A 16327-nucleotide genomic window follows, 5' to 3' on the forward strand; every position below is an offset into this window, starting at 1 on the left:
GGGATGGGACAAATCAGCTTCTGCAATTCATGTATACAAATGCCAGAAGTATTAGGAACAAGAAGAATTTTTGGCCTTGGTTGCCACTTCCAGACCACAGGTTTTTGGCATTAGTGAAACATGGCTGACAGAAGATGACACAACTAGTGGGATTCAATGTGAGGGGTATGGTGAGTTCAGGAGTGACAGGGAGAATAAAATGGAGGGAGGTGTGTTATTGATGATAGCTGATGAGCTACAGCCAAGGAAAATAGAAGTGGGATTGCAGGATAGAGAAACGAGCACATTTGAGGCTATTTGGTGTGAGATTGAAACTAGCAGAACAAAATATACAATTGGGTGATGCTATAGACCAGGTGATGGAATAGATGGTGGAGATAGTATGCATAAGCAAATAGAAGAAATGAGTGGAAGGAGGGTAATTATAGGATATTTCAACTATGGTAACATTGATTGGAAGGAGGAGAGGACACATGGGATGAAGGAATTGGATTTTATGCGGTTATTAGGGGATAACTATCTGCGACAGCATGTAATGGAAAATACTAGGGGTCAGAGAGTGCCTTGACCTGGTAATTGCATCTGAGAATTTGGCTGTAACGAATATGACCACATTGCCACCAATTGATGAGGGTGATCATAGGGTCTTGACTTGAGAGGTGGCTAAAGGTGTGGAATTTACAATTAAGACAGGGTACATGTGGATTTATCGGGCTGGTAAGTATGACAAGCTTAGGAGTTTGATTGGTTCAGTGCCATGGCATGTACAACTGCAAGGGCTAGAAATTGATAGTTCATGGGAGGCGGTTAAGAAGCGTTTGCATGAAGCAATGGCTGACTGTATATACCTAGAGTACGAATAATAATTCAAGTAGGGGTTAAATGGATGAATAACAAAATTAAACTTGAGCTGCAAAAAAGAAACAACTGTGGAGGCACACGAACGGTATAAAGGGCAGGCGAGAAGGGTAACGAGTGTCGTAAGAAAAGCAAAAAAAGGATTACGAAAGAACATTGACCATGAAGGCTAAAGAGAATCCTAAACAATTTTTTCGATATGTTGCAAGTAAAAGAAAAAATGTATATGGCAGAATGATTTTAAAGAATGCCGATAGTAGGAAGGTAACTGAATCAGTTGATATAGTTGAGTTACTGAGTGAGCACTTTGCAAGAGTATATCATCCAGGTGGTGACATTGCAGAAATGAATGAACCAATAGATTATACGGGAATTGTGGTGAATGAGGTGGAGGTGAGTAGTCCATTGCAAAACCTCAATGTCAATACATCTGTGGGATCGGATGGTATACCTGCTCTTGTCGTACGTGAAGCGGCTGAAGAATTGTCAGTACCCTTGACCATTATCTTTAATCTGAGTCTCGGGTCTGGGTTAGTTCCGAGGGGGTGGAAAGAGGGGAAAATAGTTTCACTGCATAAAGGAGGTTACAAGACTGCTGTTGTAAATTACCGACCGATTAGCATATCAGGAATCTTCGTCAAGGTCTTGGAAAAATTAGTCAAGAAAAGAATACAGGATTGGATAGATGAAAATGGTATATTGAATGGGGGACAACATGGTTTTGTGAAGGGTAGATCATGCCTCAGTAACTTGCTGCATTTTATAACACAGTTACGGCTGAACTGGATAAGGGTAATGGGTTTACAGCGATTCTACTGGACCTTGCCAAGGCCTTTGACAGGATACCACATGGAACTCTAATCAGTAAACTGGAGCAGATGGGGATGGATATATGGTTGGTGAGATGGATAGGAGGGTGGTGGATGGAGAGATACCAGAGAGTGGTTTATTCAGGAGTTAAGTCCAAATGACGGCTTGTGACTAGTGGTGTTCTGCAGGGTTCTGTTCTGGGACCTCTACTTTTCAATTTGTTCATCAATGATATAGAAAAGGATCTGAGAGGAAGTGTTCACTTGTTTGCTGATGATGCAAAGTTGGGTAGAGCAATTGTGAGTGCACAGGATGTCAAATTTTTGCAGGATGATTTGGATAGTTTGGAGGACTGGCGGTAGGGAAAATGGATGTCAATTTAATGTTACAAAGTGTAAGGTTATGTATTTTTTTGGGGTGGGGGGGGGAAGATTAGCAGCAGTATATCACATTGGTGGAACCGTACTCCAGGAGATTGATGAGCTACGGATTTGGGAAGGTTGGTAGATAGGGAATTGAAGTTTAGGGGGCACATTGCAAAAGTGGCTAAATCAGCTCATCAAATCACTTGACTTCTGAAAAATACTTTAACAAGCAGAGACAAACAAGTTATTGTTCCTCTGTATGGAACCTTGATAAGACCCCATCTAGACTACTACGCCCAGATATGTGCACAAGGGTTTCTTCTCGATGAGAAGGAGGTGGAGAGGATCTAGAGACGAGTGACCAAGATGATAGCAGGGCTGTGGAATGAACCTTATGAGAACAGGTTGAAGATTTGTGGGTAGCAAAAATTGGTTGATAGGCGAAAAAGGGGTGATATGATCGAGACATTCAAATTACTGAAGGGTTTCTATAAGATTAATTCAGAAGATATTTTTGAGAATAGGACTGGTAGTAAGAGGACTAGGGGCCATACATGGAAGCTGGGCAAGAACGTGGTTAGCAGGGGTGTTAAAGCTAGGTTTTTTACTTGGAGAGTGGTGAATGAGTTGAATAAGCTGCCAGAGTCTGTTGTGGGTGCTATGACCGTGAATGAGTTGAAGGTGAGGTATGATAGATACTGTGTGAATGTCGAATAGTTGTTCTTGAGATGATGTCAGGGCCTCCCTCGATGAGTCTGTCGACTCCTTGGAGTGCCCGAAATAATAATAATAATAATAATAATATTTTCTGTATACTAAGAGAATTTTATATTATATCACATGCATATAGTAAATACTTAGAAACAAGCATTTTCCCACATAAAAATTTGTATCTTATTTTTGTATCTGTTAAACGATTATAGATCTGAAATTCTTTAGTATTCCCATTTATCAAGATTTAACACTACTGAGTGCATCACTGGTCATTATATTAAGAAGAGATATGATAGGTACCAGTGAATTGCACTTTCCAGGGCCCTTCCTCAAAGAATCCCTGAGTGTTCTGTGGAGGTTCCTATGCATAATAATCATACGAGTTTTTGAGATTATACGGAAATAGTGGATATTAAAGATCCGATATCCTAAGCATCCGTATATTCACTTTTATTAGTGCATTGTGATAGAGAGTTCACCTGCCAGACAGCTGTTTTGAACTGATTAGTTTCTGTTATAGAGCAAGGAGAAACCTTAAAAAAAAAAGCAGGAATTCCTATTCAATACCAATTAGTAGTGCAAGCTAAACCAAATCCCATGCTGAAGATTGTATTCTCATAAGCTCTCATATCAAAATTTTGAAACTTCTGATGTTTCTACATATATTCGACTTTAAAATAATGTTTGATCTTTAATATCCACTGTTTCTGTATAATTTGTATCAGGTTGAGGCTCAACTTGGTTGTCAGGTGGAGTTTTACAGTTTCCAGACATCACTGAAATGAAGCCATATGACTCTCTTTTTTTGATACTTTCTATTATGCACTGACCAAGAGTTCCCTTATGAAAGATACAACTCTCTGACATAGTGCTTTCGTATTGAATGGAGGTTTTTTTTTTTGCTCTCTTAAGGTTTTTTTGGCAAGCTGGCCTGTCCAAAAGAACAGTAAACCAGTTTGCTTTGGTGGATTTGTCTGCCACTTTGGCAAGTGAAGGTGTGAAAGGCCTGGTGTAGTGGGAGACTTGCCTCTGGTTGTATCGGGCTGAGGTTAATTTGGTTGTCAGGTAGAGCTTTTCAGTTTCCCGACAATGACCCTTTGAACATTGATTAGATGTCAGCTATTTGGGACAGTGACCCCCTTTGAGGCGCTGACAAGTTTACAGATACAGGACAGTGGCCTTTTAAAGGTTACTTGTTTCAAGTTTTTGGAACTTGGACGCTTTTGAATACGTTGCTCCTCCCTGGTATTTGAAGAGAAGCAACCAGTTTGAAACAGTTCTAAGGCCAGTGAGACCTTTATTATTATTATTACATGACACCTCCAGGGAGTCCATGGGCTCATCTTGCTCTACAGCGCATAGGGCACTTGCTCTACAACTGTCTGTCTCCATCTACAACTAACCACATCTACACCAACGCCATCTATCGCCAATCACTACTACCACCACCACTAGTATTTATACAGACAATCACAAACATTCATGCCCATGGCACAGAATGCCTGTGCAGCATTCATGTCTTTTAAGTAGTGCAAGCTAAGGCAAATCTGGTACAGAGAATTGTATTCTTGTCAGCTCTCAGATCAAAATTTCGATACTTATGATGTATCTATATATATTCAACTTTGAAATAATGTTGGATATTTTATATCTTCTATTTCTGTATAATTTACATTGCTAAAATGAAGCAATATGGCTTTTTCTTTCTTTCATAATTACTTTTGAGATTTTCAATACCATTAAGAGAGTACAAAAATATTAGTTTTACAAAAATTGCTGATAAATAATTAACATATGTCACACATATTGAATTTGTAAAATATGAATAGCTAATATAGAAGTTACTGGTATATGGTTAAAAATTTCCCACCAGATGTGGACTGCTTGCCATGAGTACGTCCAGTCATCCTCCTACTTCCAAATCAAACTTCTAGAAAAAGAGAGCTAAAAAAAATTACGTTCCAGGAACTGAATAACTGATCCCTCCTTTGTGAAACATCAAAAATTACAAAACACCCAGTATCCCCATTAAAAAAAAAAAAAATATATATATATAAGAATAAAAAATCGCTATTCCCCTCCATCAAAAATCTGTCAGCAGAAAAAAAATATTTTACCTCCACTGAAGTCTGCTATATTTACCAAGTGAAAGGAATATCTTCGCTGCTCTGAAGAGATAAGGCAGAAAGTCCTCGAGGAAAAAAATAAATAAGATAACATTTATGTTTCCAAGCATTTTGTGACTATCAAACATATTAAATACTCTATTATGGCATCCAAAAAATTCATGGAAAACAATTCATTGAAAGACAATTTATGGACATAAAATAATATTTAATTTTCAATAAAATGATTATAATTTTAAAATATCTCAGAACTGTAATGGCTTCATACTTTTGCATTATAATCTCAAATAAATCAAAATAACCTTAAATGTGAAACACTCACCTGCTTTGATAAGGGACCAAAACCTCCCCGTGATTTCCAAATTGTCACATAATCAGTGCAGTTGGTTATGTATGGCTCTGGAAGGAGATGTTTCACTGTCTAAAAACAAAACAATACAAAAAATTCAATGCCAGTGGACATGTGTATTTAAAATACAGGATTAAGATTTCAAGAAAAGATAAGCAGAATATCAATGATACCATCTCTCTCTACCTTTTTATTTTTTATTTCATGGATGATTTTGGAATTAAAACATTCAATCCAAGACATGCATGCATGCTAGCTTGGTTGTTTGGCCAAATGGCTAGGGTATCTGTTCTCCAACATGTGGAGGAGGCCTCATACTTGGAAATAAAATCCATCTTCACACCAATAAATAAGCATTAAGATAATCTACATTTATAACTTCTGTAGGCAAGAATCACATTTGAAAAATGCACTGCTGTCTCAATTTGAAATAATGTTTTGTGATTTTTTGACTACGCCTTGTATTCATATATGAATTAAAGAATATTTGTTTGGCTTGGAGTGAAAAGGGAAATGCAAATAATTTGCTTAGTTTGACTTGAAATACATGATGCATTTTCATTATTTCAAATATTTCTGGTCATGTACTCATACACCATCAATAATTTCATTTCATTTATGATATCCCTGATAACACAACTGCTCACAATCATTTTTGCATGATTGCATTATATCATTTTCTCTGTCAAAGGCTGACTTTTAATTTGGAAAACAATTCCACCAGACTCTTCAATAGAAAATTTGCCACAGTGCACAGAAACCTGGTTCTTAGACACATCTGATACCTTGTTATTGTATACCCTGTCTCAACTAATGAAGTCCAAACATCTGTGTGTTACATATATAAGAACAAATCCATACGTTTGTACACCGAACCCAGAGTAAGCTTATACAGTCATCTCTCGACTTACGTCTGCTTCAGTTATGTCTGTTCGAAGATACGTCCTTGATCCCATATGGGAATAAATAACATTTTAGACTATACATTTGAAGAAGATGCAAGCTAGCGTAAAGTAAAAAGGCTTCTATTTAGGAACAATGCATCATGTGCAGTGGCAACAGCACAATCAGCAGTCGGCACTTGTCTTCAACAGTTCCTCTGTTGATTTGAGTGCTTGAGAAATCGGTTATTTGTGTATTTATGGTTAAATATTTTGTGATATTTTGTGCATCATGGCCCCTACATGCCCGATCAAAAATCCTAGTGAAGAATTAAAGAAAAAGAGGCAAACAGTTGATCTTGAAATGATGTTGCAAGAAGCAAGATGAAGTTAGTAAGCTTGTCAATGTGATTGCACACAACTTTGGATGGTCTCATTCTACACTGATCACCATTTTGAAAGATAGGGATAAAATCATAGGGCCTGTGAAAGGATCTGCTTCCATTAAATTGATGATAGTGACGAAGCAATGACAAGGTCCTGTTGGTGAAAGGGAAAAGCTACTTGCATCATAGATAGAGAACCTAAACCAAAAGTGTACACTTCTTAGCATTAGAACCATAACCGCTACGGCACTAAGTCTCTTCAACATGTTGAAGGAGAAAGCAGGATCTGATAATGCTACGAATTCAATGCTTTTTCCAGGTGTTTCATGAGATTCAAGCAGCATTTTGGGTTACATAATATGAAAATGTATGGTGAATATGCATGTCCCGATGAAAAGGCTACGAAGGAGTTTGTGGAGAAATTGGACAAAATTATTATATAGGAAAATAATTTTTTTCCATAGCAAATATTTAATGGATGAGACCATGGATGAGATCTCTTTGTTTTGGAAAAATAAAATGCAAAATCAGATATTCATCCACAAAAAACTAAAATCTATGCTTGGTTTCAAAGCTCTTAAAGACCATATTACAATTCTGTTAGGGGGTAATTAATGTGGCTGGATATAAACTGAAACCATCTGTGATATGGCACAGTGAGAATCCACTGGCTTTCCAAAACATCAGGAAGCATACTCTTCCAGTTCATTATTGGAGCAATAAGAAGTCGCAGATGGCTCAAAAATTGTTAGAAGATGCCTTAATCAACTGTTATGTGAGTGAAATGAAAAGCGATTGTGTGAAAAATAATGTAGAATTTAAAATTTTATTAATTCTAGATAATGCTCCAGGTCATCCACCATACATTGGCAATCTGCACCCCAAGAGCAAGGTCATGTTTCTCACCCCAAACACTACTTCAGTGATCCAGCCAATGGATGAGGGAGTTCTTTCAGTTTTTAAGGCTTATTATCTACGTAGAACTTTTTCACAAGCCATTTTGGCCACTGTAGGAAATGATCAGACTCTCGCACAATTCTGGAAAGCATTCAATATTTATCATGCTATTAAAAATATTCTGTGGATGGGGACGAAGTGACCTCTCGATGTATGAGTGGCAAATGGAAAAAGACATTAAAAAGCTCTGTGCACGATTTTGGAAGCTTTGAAAAAAAAAAGAAGAAGAGTTTTGTAAATTGGATGAAGAAATAGTGGGCCTAGCAAACAATCTGAATCTCGAAATTAATGATGACGACATAATTTAACTCATAGAAAGTGCGTCTGAACAGTTGACTAATGAAGAACTGGTCGAACTGGAGGAAAATGTGTTGTAGAAGAGTTAGAATGAAAAGAGAAACAAGAGGAGGTAGTTAAAAACTCACAGCGAAGGGTTTTGTAAAATGTTTTCTTCAGTTAGCGATGTTCTCAAAATGGCTGAAGGCATGGGCCCCAATGTTGAATGCTACTTATTAGTAGAAACGAACCTATATGATGCGTTTGCTTGCTACAAACAAATTTATGATGCAAAGAAGATGAGAAATAAGCGCAAAGCACATTGGGCATTTTCATATAAAAAAAAAGGTTACACCAGAAGAGCCTCAGCCTGATCCTTCACATATGGAAGGTAATGAAGATGTGATTATTCTCCTGTTTTGTAGTGACAGTGATGCACAGTACAGTTTTATAATAAGGTTTAAAAATTAAAACGACAGTATACTTATTACAGTTAAGTTCCTAACCCCTATAATTCTGTTGATTTAATGTATCGACTTATGTCCGGCCGAATCACATCCTGCCAGATGGAATGGAACCTCAATGTAAGTCAAGGGATGACTGTAGTATAAAATTGAAGACTACAAAAAAAAACTGGACACTTTAATAGATATTAAAGTGTCCAGTTTTGCTGATATGATCAAATAATACTCTTTGTAGCTGAAGAGATGCAATAAACCTGAAGGAGGACTAAAAGATGTTTTCTTGGGATTAGACAGCAAGCAATAAGAAAAGAATATAGCAAAGTAAATAATCCTGGTAATAAAGTAAAGAATTCTGGTTTTCATCACTTAGACAATGAATAATTCATTTTATACAATCAATAAGCCTCTGGTAGTCTGAATCTAGCGAAAGGCCTAGATACAGACTATATCACAGTATAAGACCTGAAAAATGGATGGTACAGCTGCATTTTCTTTGAAGACGTGAGTCTTTGCTTTCTCTGCAAACCAGATCACAATTCCATTAAACCAACTGCTTATGAGCAGGAAGCACGGACCCAGATAAATCTCTCTCTGTATAGCATTTATTGTTTCTTCAAAATAATGGTTATTTAACAAGTTCCAAGTAGTATTGGTTGCAAAATTGACTGTTTGTCCTTGCAAGTATATTCCTCAGAGCAAAATGCAAGCTAAAAGAGCACATTATATCAGCAGCAGTAGTATAATTATTACCTGATGTGTTAGTGAGTATGAGGAGAGAAACTGAACACTATTATTTAACATTTGACCTCTATGTAGTCGAAGTACTTGTCATGGGAGATCTATATGCTTTCGTGCAAAAATATCATCAAATCACACCTTGAACCCATTAACAGTTTCTCCACTTACCACACTTACAGGCAATGCATTCAAAGTCACAAATCATTCTCCATGAAAAGAACCTTCTCCTCACTCCTGCTAATACCCTTCTTATATAGCTTCTAGTGATGGCTGCTAGTTCTACCCTTGCCTCACTGCTCTATGAAAAATCTCCACATTAATCTGAGATTAATCTGATTGGAGATTTGATAATCACCAACTTCTATATCTCAGTAATATTTCCGCTTCTTCCTTTTAAAATGCTTTGTAAGCAACAGTCTCTCAAACTCTCCTTGTGTCTCACATTCCGTAGAACCTGACACAGACTTATTATTATTGGTATCATCATTATCAACCCCTACAGAGTCAAATACTCATCACGCGAAGTTCTTTTGTCACATAGATTATTATTATTATTATGGGCAGCTTCAAGGAGTCCCTAGACTCACCGAGGGAGGCCCAACATCATGACAAGAACAACTATTCAACATTCACACAGTATCTATCATACCTCGCCTTCAACTCATTCACGGTCATGGCACCCACAACAGACTCTGGCAGCTTATTCCACTCATTTACCATTCTAAAAGTAAAAAACCTAGCTCTAACACCCTTGCTAACCACACTCCCAAGCTTCCATGGATGGCCCCTAGTCCTCTTACTATCAGTCCGATTCTCAAAAATATCTTCTAAATTAATCTTATAGAAACCCTTCAGTAATTTGAATGTCTCAATCATATCACCCCTTTTTCACCTATCAATCAATTTCTGCAGCCCAAAAATCTTCAACCTGTTCTCATAAGGTTCATTCCATAGTCCTGCTATTATCTTGGTCACTCATCTCTGGATCCTCTCCACCTCCTTCCCATCGAGAAGAAACCCTGGCGCACATATCTGGGCACAGTAGTCTAGATGGGGTCTTATCAAGGCTCGATACAGAGGAACAATAACTTGTTTGTCTTTGCTTGTTAAAGTATTTTTCAGAAGTCAAGTGATTTGATGAGCTGATTTAGCCACTTCTGCAATGTGCCCCCTAAACTTCAACTTCTTATCCACCAACACTCCCAAATCCCAAGCTCATCAATCTCCTGGAGTACGGTTCCACCAATGTGATATACTGCTGCTAATCTTTTCACCCCAAAATGCATAACCTTACACTTTGCAACATTAAATTGACATCCATTTTCCCTACTACCAGTCCCCCAAACTATCCAAATCATCCTGTGCACTCACAACTGTTATACTCAACTTTGCATCATCAGCGAACAAGTGAACACTTCCTTTCAGATCGTTTCCTATATCGTTAATGAACAAATTGAAAAGTAGTGGTCCAAGAACAGAACCCTGCAGCACACCACTAGTTACAGGCCGTCTTTTGGACTCTACTCCTGAATAAACCACTCTCTGATATCTCTCCATCAACCACCCTCCTATCCATCTCCCCAACCTTATATCCATCCCCATATGCTGCAGTTTACTGATTAGAATTCCATGTGGTATCCTGTCAAAGGCCTTAGCAAGGTCTAGTAGAATCACTGTAAACCCAATACCCTTATCCAGTTCAGCAGTCACTGTGTTATAAAATGTGAGCAAGTTACTGAGGCATTTGATCTACCCTTCACAAAACCATAGTCGCCCATACCGTATCCCATTTTCATCTATCCAATCCTGTATTTTTCTCGACTATTTTTTCCAGACCTTGACAACAATTCCTGATATGCTGATATTTTCAACAGCAATCTTGGAACCTCCTTTATGCAGTGGAACTATTTTCCCCTTTTTCCACCCCTTTGGGACTAACCCAGACCCGAGACTCAAATTAAACAAAATGGTCAAAAGGCACTGACAATTCTTTATCCGCTTCTCGTACGACTCGAGTTGGTATACTATCCAATCCTGCAGATGAATTGACATTTAGGTTTTGTAATAGACTATTCACCTCCACTTCATTCACCACAATTCCCGTATAAGCTGTTGGTTCTTCCATTTCTGCAATGCCAACACCATGATGATATACTCTTGCAAAGTGCTCACTCATCGCCCTACCATCGCCATTCTTTAAAATCATTCTGCCATATACATTTTTTCTTTAACTTGCAACATATCGAAAAAACTGTTTGGGATTCTGTTTAGCCTGCATGGGTAATGTTCTTTCATAATTCGCTTTTGCTTTTCTTACCACACTTGTTACCCTACTGGCCTAGGCTTTATACCCTTCATGGTGCCTGCAAGTCACCTTTCTCCTTAAATTCCCTCCACAGTTGTTTCTTTTTTTGCAACTCAAGCTTAATGGCGTTATTCATCCATTTAACCCCTACTTGATTTATTATTCGTACTCTAGGTATATACAGTCAGCCATTGCTTCATGCAAACGCTTCTTAACCGCCTCCCATGAACTATCAACTTCTAGCCCTTGCAGTTCCACACCTTTAGGCACCTCTCAAGTCAAGACCCTATGATCACGATGAGTCTTTTGACTCCATGGAGGTCTGAATAATAATTGCCCTCACCAATTGGTGGCAATGTGGTCATATTCGTTACAGCCAAATTCTCAGATGCAATTACCAGGTCAAGGCACTCTCTGACCCCTTGTATTTTCCATTACATGCTGTCGCAGATAGTTATCCCTTAATAACCGCATAAAATCCAATTCCTTCATCCCATTTGTCCTCTCCTCCTTCCAATCAATGTTACCATAGTTGAAATATCCCATAATAATTACCCTCCTTCCACTCATTTCTTCTATTTGCTTATGCATACTATCTCCACCATCTATTCCATCACCTGGTCTATAGCTGGTGATAGCAGATAACTCATTATACCATGTGTTAAGTTATTCACATTCTCTGCAGTCACCATAAACTCATGCAATGCATTCCAATCATTCACGATGCTCCATGCAAAAAATCTCATCCTCACTCTCTCCTTATATAGCTTCCAGGGATGATATCTTGTTTTCACCTGTTTCTCACCATTCTATGAAAAACCTCTTCCATGTTAATCTGATAAAGCACCTTACAACGTCATGTCTCTATCATATTGCCACTCCCTTCTGCTATCCACTAAACTGCAAATTACATTTTATCAACCTTTCTTCATACTCAACATTCCAGTGACCAGAAGTTGCCATAACACCTCAGGACCCTTTCCAATATCTCTTCATCCTTCTGGAAACCAGGTGACCAAATCTGTGACCAGTAGTCCATACATGGCCTAATCAATGTTGTATGCAATAATCTTATTATACACTCAGAATAGATCCCAGCACTTTATCCTTCAACTACACACTACAACTTCCATTAGCACACAATTCTATCTACCACCCACCACACCTAGTATTTGTGCATTAATATTGTGACCAATTTTCCTATATGCTGGATGAAAATCCTAAGTTGCAGGGAGAAAATACCATGATACCTCCATATGAGATCAGCTAACTCGCCATCGTTTAAAAATGATTCCTCTTGTTATGATGTTATGACACCATCTTTACGAATAATTTTCTCTGGATCCTTTGTAACATATCCTGTTCATCATGAAAACCCAGTGACTAAATCTGTGCACAATAATCCATATGTGGACTGATTCAATGGAATTATAACTGCTTTATTTTGGCATGTCAAAGTTCTCCACACCATTAGCCATTATCAGATGTTACAGCTTCACAACTTGTGTAATGTCAGCCCCGAATTTGATGTCCTTGTCCACTGCTACTCCCATATTTCTCATCTACTATAACTCCTTTAAAGTTTTTCCACTAAGTATATACTTTACATTCTATCATTGCTTACCAAATTTCAAAACTTTACATTCTGCAACACTGAACCGATAGTTCCATAGTTAACCAATAATTGCCCACTCATACAATCAATTCAAGTCATTGTGTAAGGCCACAACATGAGCTAGACTCTGTACTGCACTCCCCAATGTTGCATCATCTACAAGCAGTTGCATATCACCAGTAAAACGAATCCCAATATCATTAATATACAAATTGAATAACAATGGCCCTAATACAGATCCTTGCAGAATACCACTAGTGACTTTTCTCTTTCAAGATCCTGCATCCCATATACAACTTTCTGGTACCTATCTGAGAGCCATTCACAGATCCAAATCACTGTTATCCAATCCAATCCCATCCATTTCAGTTTATTTAACAGCTAGTCATATGAAAGGTTTTTTCAAAATCTAAGTATACCACTGTATATGCATCTTAATCGAGTAGGAATTAGATGGATGAGTAATATCATTAAACACGAACTGCAGAAGAAGAAAAGGCTGTGGAGGGTACATAAGGAGAAAGGTGACCAGTGAACTCATGAACAGTACAAGTCTCAGGCAAGAAAGCTGGCCAGCATGGGAAGAAAAGCAAAATCAGATGATGAGAATAATCCAGCCAAGCAGGCCAAAGGAAATCCCAAAGAGTTCTTTCATTAAGTGGCAAGCAAGAGGAAGAATGACTATGGAAGATTAACCTTAATGAGTAATGATAGTCACGAGGAGATAGAAGCAGAGAAAATAGTTGAGTTACGGAGTGACCACTTTGACTAGGGTATATCAGTGAGGTTATTGCCTCAACTTATGTGACAGACAATAATGTGGGAACAGAGGTGGATGAATTGGAGCTTCTTAGGATATTGCAGGGTCTCAATACAGCTGTGGGATTAGATGGGATATCAGCTAGGGTTTTGCAAAAATGTGCAAGGGAACTGGCAATGCCTTTGACTAGGCTCTTTAAGTCTTTACTCTGGTAGATTTTCAAGGGAGTGGAAAGAGGAAAAAATAATTCCTTTGCAGCAGCAAATTATAGACCATTCAATTACTCATGTGTGGTGGTACAAGTACTAGAAAAATTGGTAAAAAAGAGAATTCAAGAATGGTTAGATAAAAATATGATACTGTATGAGAGTTAACATTGATTTGTGAAGGACTAGTCATGCCTTAGTATTTTACTAATTTTAATAAAAAATCTATATGAGAAATCTGAAAGAGCAGTATGAGTGGAGGACACCATAAACAACTGGTTCCACACAGAGACTGGAGTAAGACTGGGATGCAATATGTTACAGGAACTGTTCAATCTTACACTGGAAGAAGCAACCAGTAAGGCCTTAAACAAAGAAGACTCCAGAATCAAAACATATGGGAAAAATATAACTTAAAATTTGCAGATGACACTGCATTAATTGCAAGCACAGAAGATCTACAACAAATTTCTGATAAAATAAAGAAAGAATGTATGAAATTTGAATTAAACCTAAATATAGACAAAACAAAAATTATGTAAATAGGAAAAAGAAACATCAATCTGAAAACTGAAATTGATAGTAACAATCTAGAGCAGGTAGAAAATTTCACCTACCTCAGAGGAGTAATTGAGTACAAAGGTGAAATTACAAAATATATAAACAAACAAATCAGTTAAGCATCTCAAACTTTTGGAAGACGAAATATGGAATTCAAACAAATAAGACATCCAACAAGTAACAAAAGTAAGAATCTAAGAGACAATGGCCCTCCCATTACTTCTCTATGGAAGTGAATGCTGAAATCTCAAAAAAGCTGAAGAGAAAAAATTATTAACTACTGAAATGGATTGGCTAAGAAGATTACTTGGAGTATCTCTGCTCGATGGACGAAGAAATGAAGGCATAAGAAAATGACTAAAACAAGAAATTAGAATAGTAGACAAAATCCAAGAAAGAAGACTGTGATGGTTGGGCCATGTGATCAGAATGGGAACAGAAAGATGGTAATCTTTCTGTTCCCATTCTGGTCACAAACTAAGGCCCTGAATACAACGATGGAAGGCAAAAGATACAAAGGGTGGCCCAGAATTACATGGATAGACAAAATAAAAGAGGACCTGAAAACCAAATCACAACAAGCGACACCAAAATGCACAGAATTATTCAGACTCTCCAGGGAGACAGATTAAAGTGGAAAGAGTTCATTCGGCCTCATCATCATCTACCGTAGATGATGGAAGAGAGAAGAAGAACAGGTGAGTTGGATAAAGGAAATTACTGCACTAACATTTTACTGGATTTACAAAGGCATTTGACAAAATAATACATGGAACTCTGTTATGCCAATTAGAATAAATGGGATAAGATATCGCAAGATAAGATTTAGCGCCAATGGAAGAACGACGGTACATTGCGCCCTTCGATTGGAAAAGGCTTGAGTTCGATTCCTGTCACGACGGGAGGAATCTTTATATGGACTTTTTCAATTGAAGGTGAGTTAGCCGATCTCAAATGGAGGTAGCAGGTTTTTTCTCCCGGAAACTCGGGTTTTTCATCCCGCATACAGACAAATCGGTCCTTCAGAACACACGCAATTTACACACAAAAAATACTTGTTGTAGTGGTGGTGGTGGGCAGTAGATGGCGCTGATATAGTTGATTGGTAGTAGAGGTTCGGTAGTGGTGGAGACAGAGAGTTGTATAGTAGGTGTCCTCCAGAGATGAGTCTTCGGACTCCTTGGGGGTGTCATGAATAATAATAATAATATGACACTAGTTAAGTGGATAAGAGTGGGGCTGCTGGACAAATATCAAAAGGTGGCATATGGAAGGTCAGAATCAAGGAAAAACCTGGTGACTAGTGGTGTGCAGCAAGGTTCAGTGTACCGTTCCTATAAAATTGTAATAATATGATATAGGAAATAACCAGAAAGGAAATATTCAGTTGTTTGTTGATGATGCGATGTGAAGAGCTTGCAGGGCGATTTAAACAAACTGTTAGTATGGGCGAATGTTAATGGGTATCAGTTTAATATCGAGAAATGTAAAGTTATGCATTTGGCTACTACCAGACCAGTTTTATTGAGGTCTCATCAGTGGTAACCAGACCCAGAGTTCCCATAATGCATAGCATTATACATTATACATACCCATAAGGATATGTTCTTTGCATTATGGGATACTAAGGCAAGTGAATGTGAAGTGATTACCTTCAATATACGAGTTGCCCTAGTCCTGATTATATTTCAGGTGCAAACTTTGTTTACTTACACTTGCATAAAGGATTAAACCAAGTATAATATAATTTCTTGCTACATTTCATTTATAGTATAAAATGTAAGGTTATGCATTTTGGGGTGAAAAGATTAGCAGCAGTATACCACATTGGTGGAACTGTACTCCAGGAGATTGATGAGTCCAGGGACTTGGGAGTGTTAGTGGATAGGGAGATGAAGTTGAGGGGGCACATTGCAAAAGTGGCTAAATCAGCTCATCAACTCACTTGGTTGTTGA

The 16327-nt window shown here is 37.9% G+C and overlaps 1 protein-coding gene across 2 annotated transcripts in view; it reads right to left on the reverse strand.

Moving 5' to 3' along the window:
* The window catches only part of LOC150092097 (uncharacterized), a 399637-nt gene extending 392207 nt beyond the window's left edge, over window positions 1–7430 (reverse strand). Inside the window, exon 1 of one of the 2 annotated variants that reach the window (XM_090415310.1) lies at window positions 5196–7430. The gene's annotated coding sequence lies outside the window, so the exon portion shown is untranslated. Of the gene's footprint in view, window positions 1–4864; window positions 4911–5195 lie in introns of those variants that run through there. The other variant, XM_090415311.1, reaches the window with a different exon arrangement.
* Window positions 7431–16327: the final 8897 nt, after the last annotated feature.

The sequence above is a fragment of the Typopeltis vanoorti genome, unplaced genomic scaffold, assembly GCF_054136105.1.
Source record: "Typopeltis vanoorti isolate ZY-2024b unplaced genomic scaffold, IOZ_Tvanoo_1.0 HiC_scaffold_71, whole genome shotgun sequence".
Lineage (NCBI taxonomy): Eukaryota > Metazoa > Arthropoda > Arachnida > Uropygi > Thelyphonidae > Typopeltis > Typopeltis vanoorti.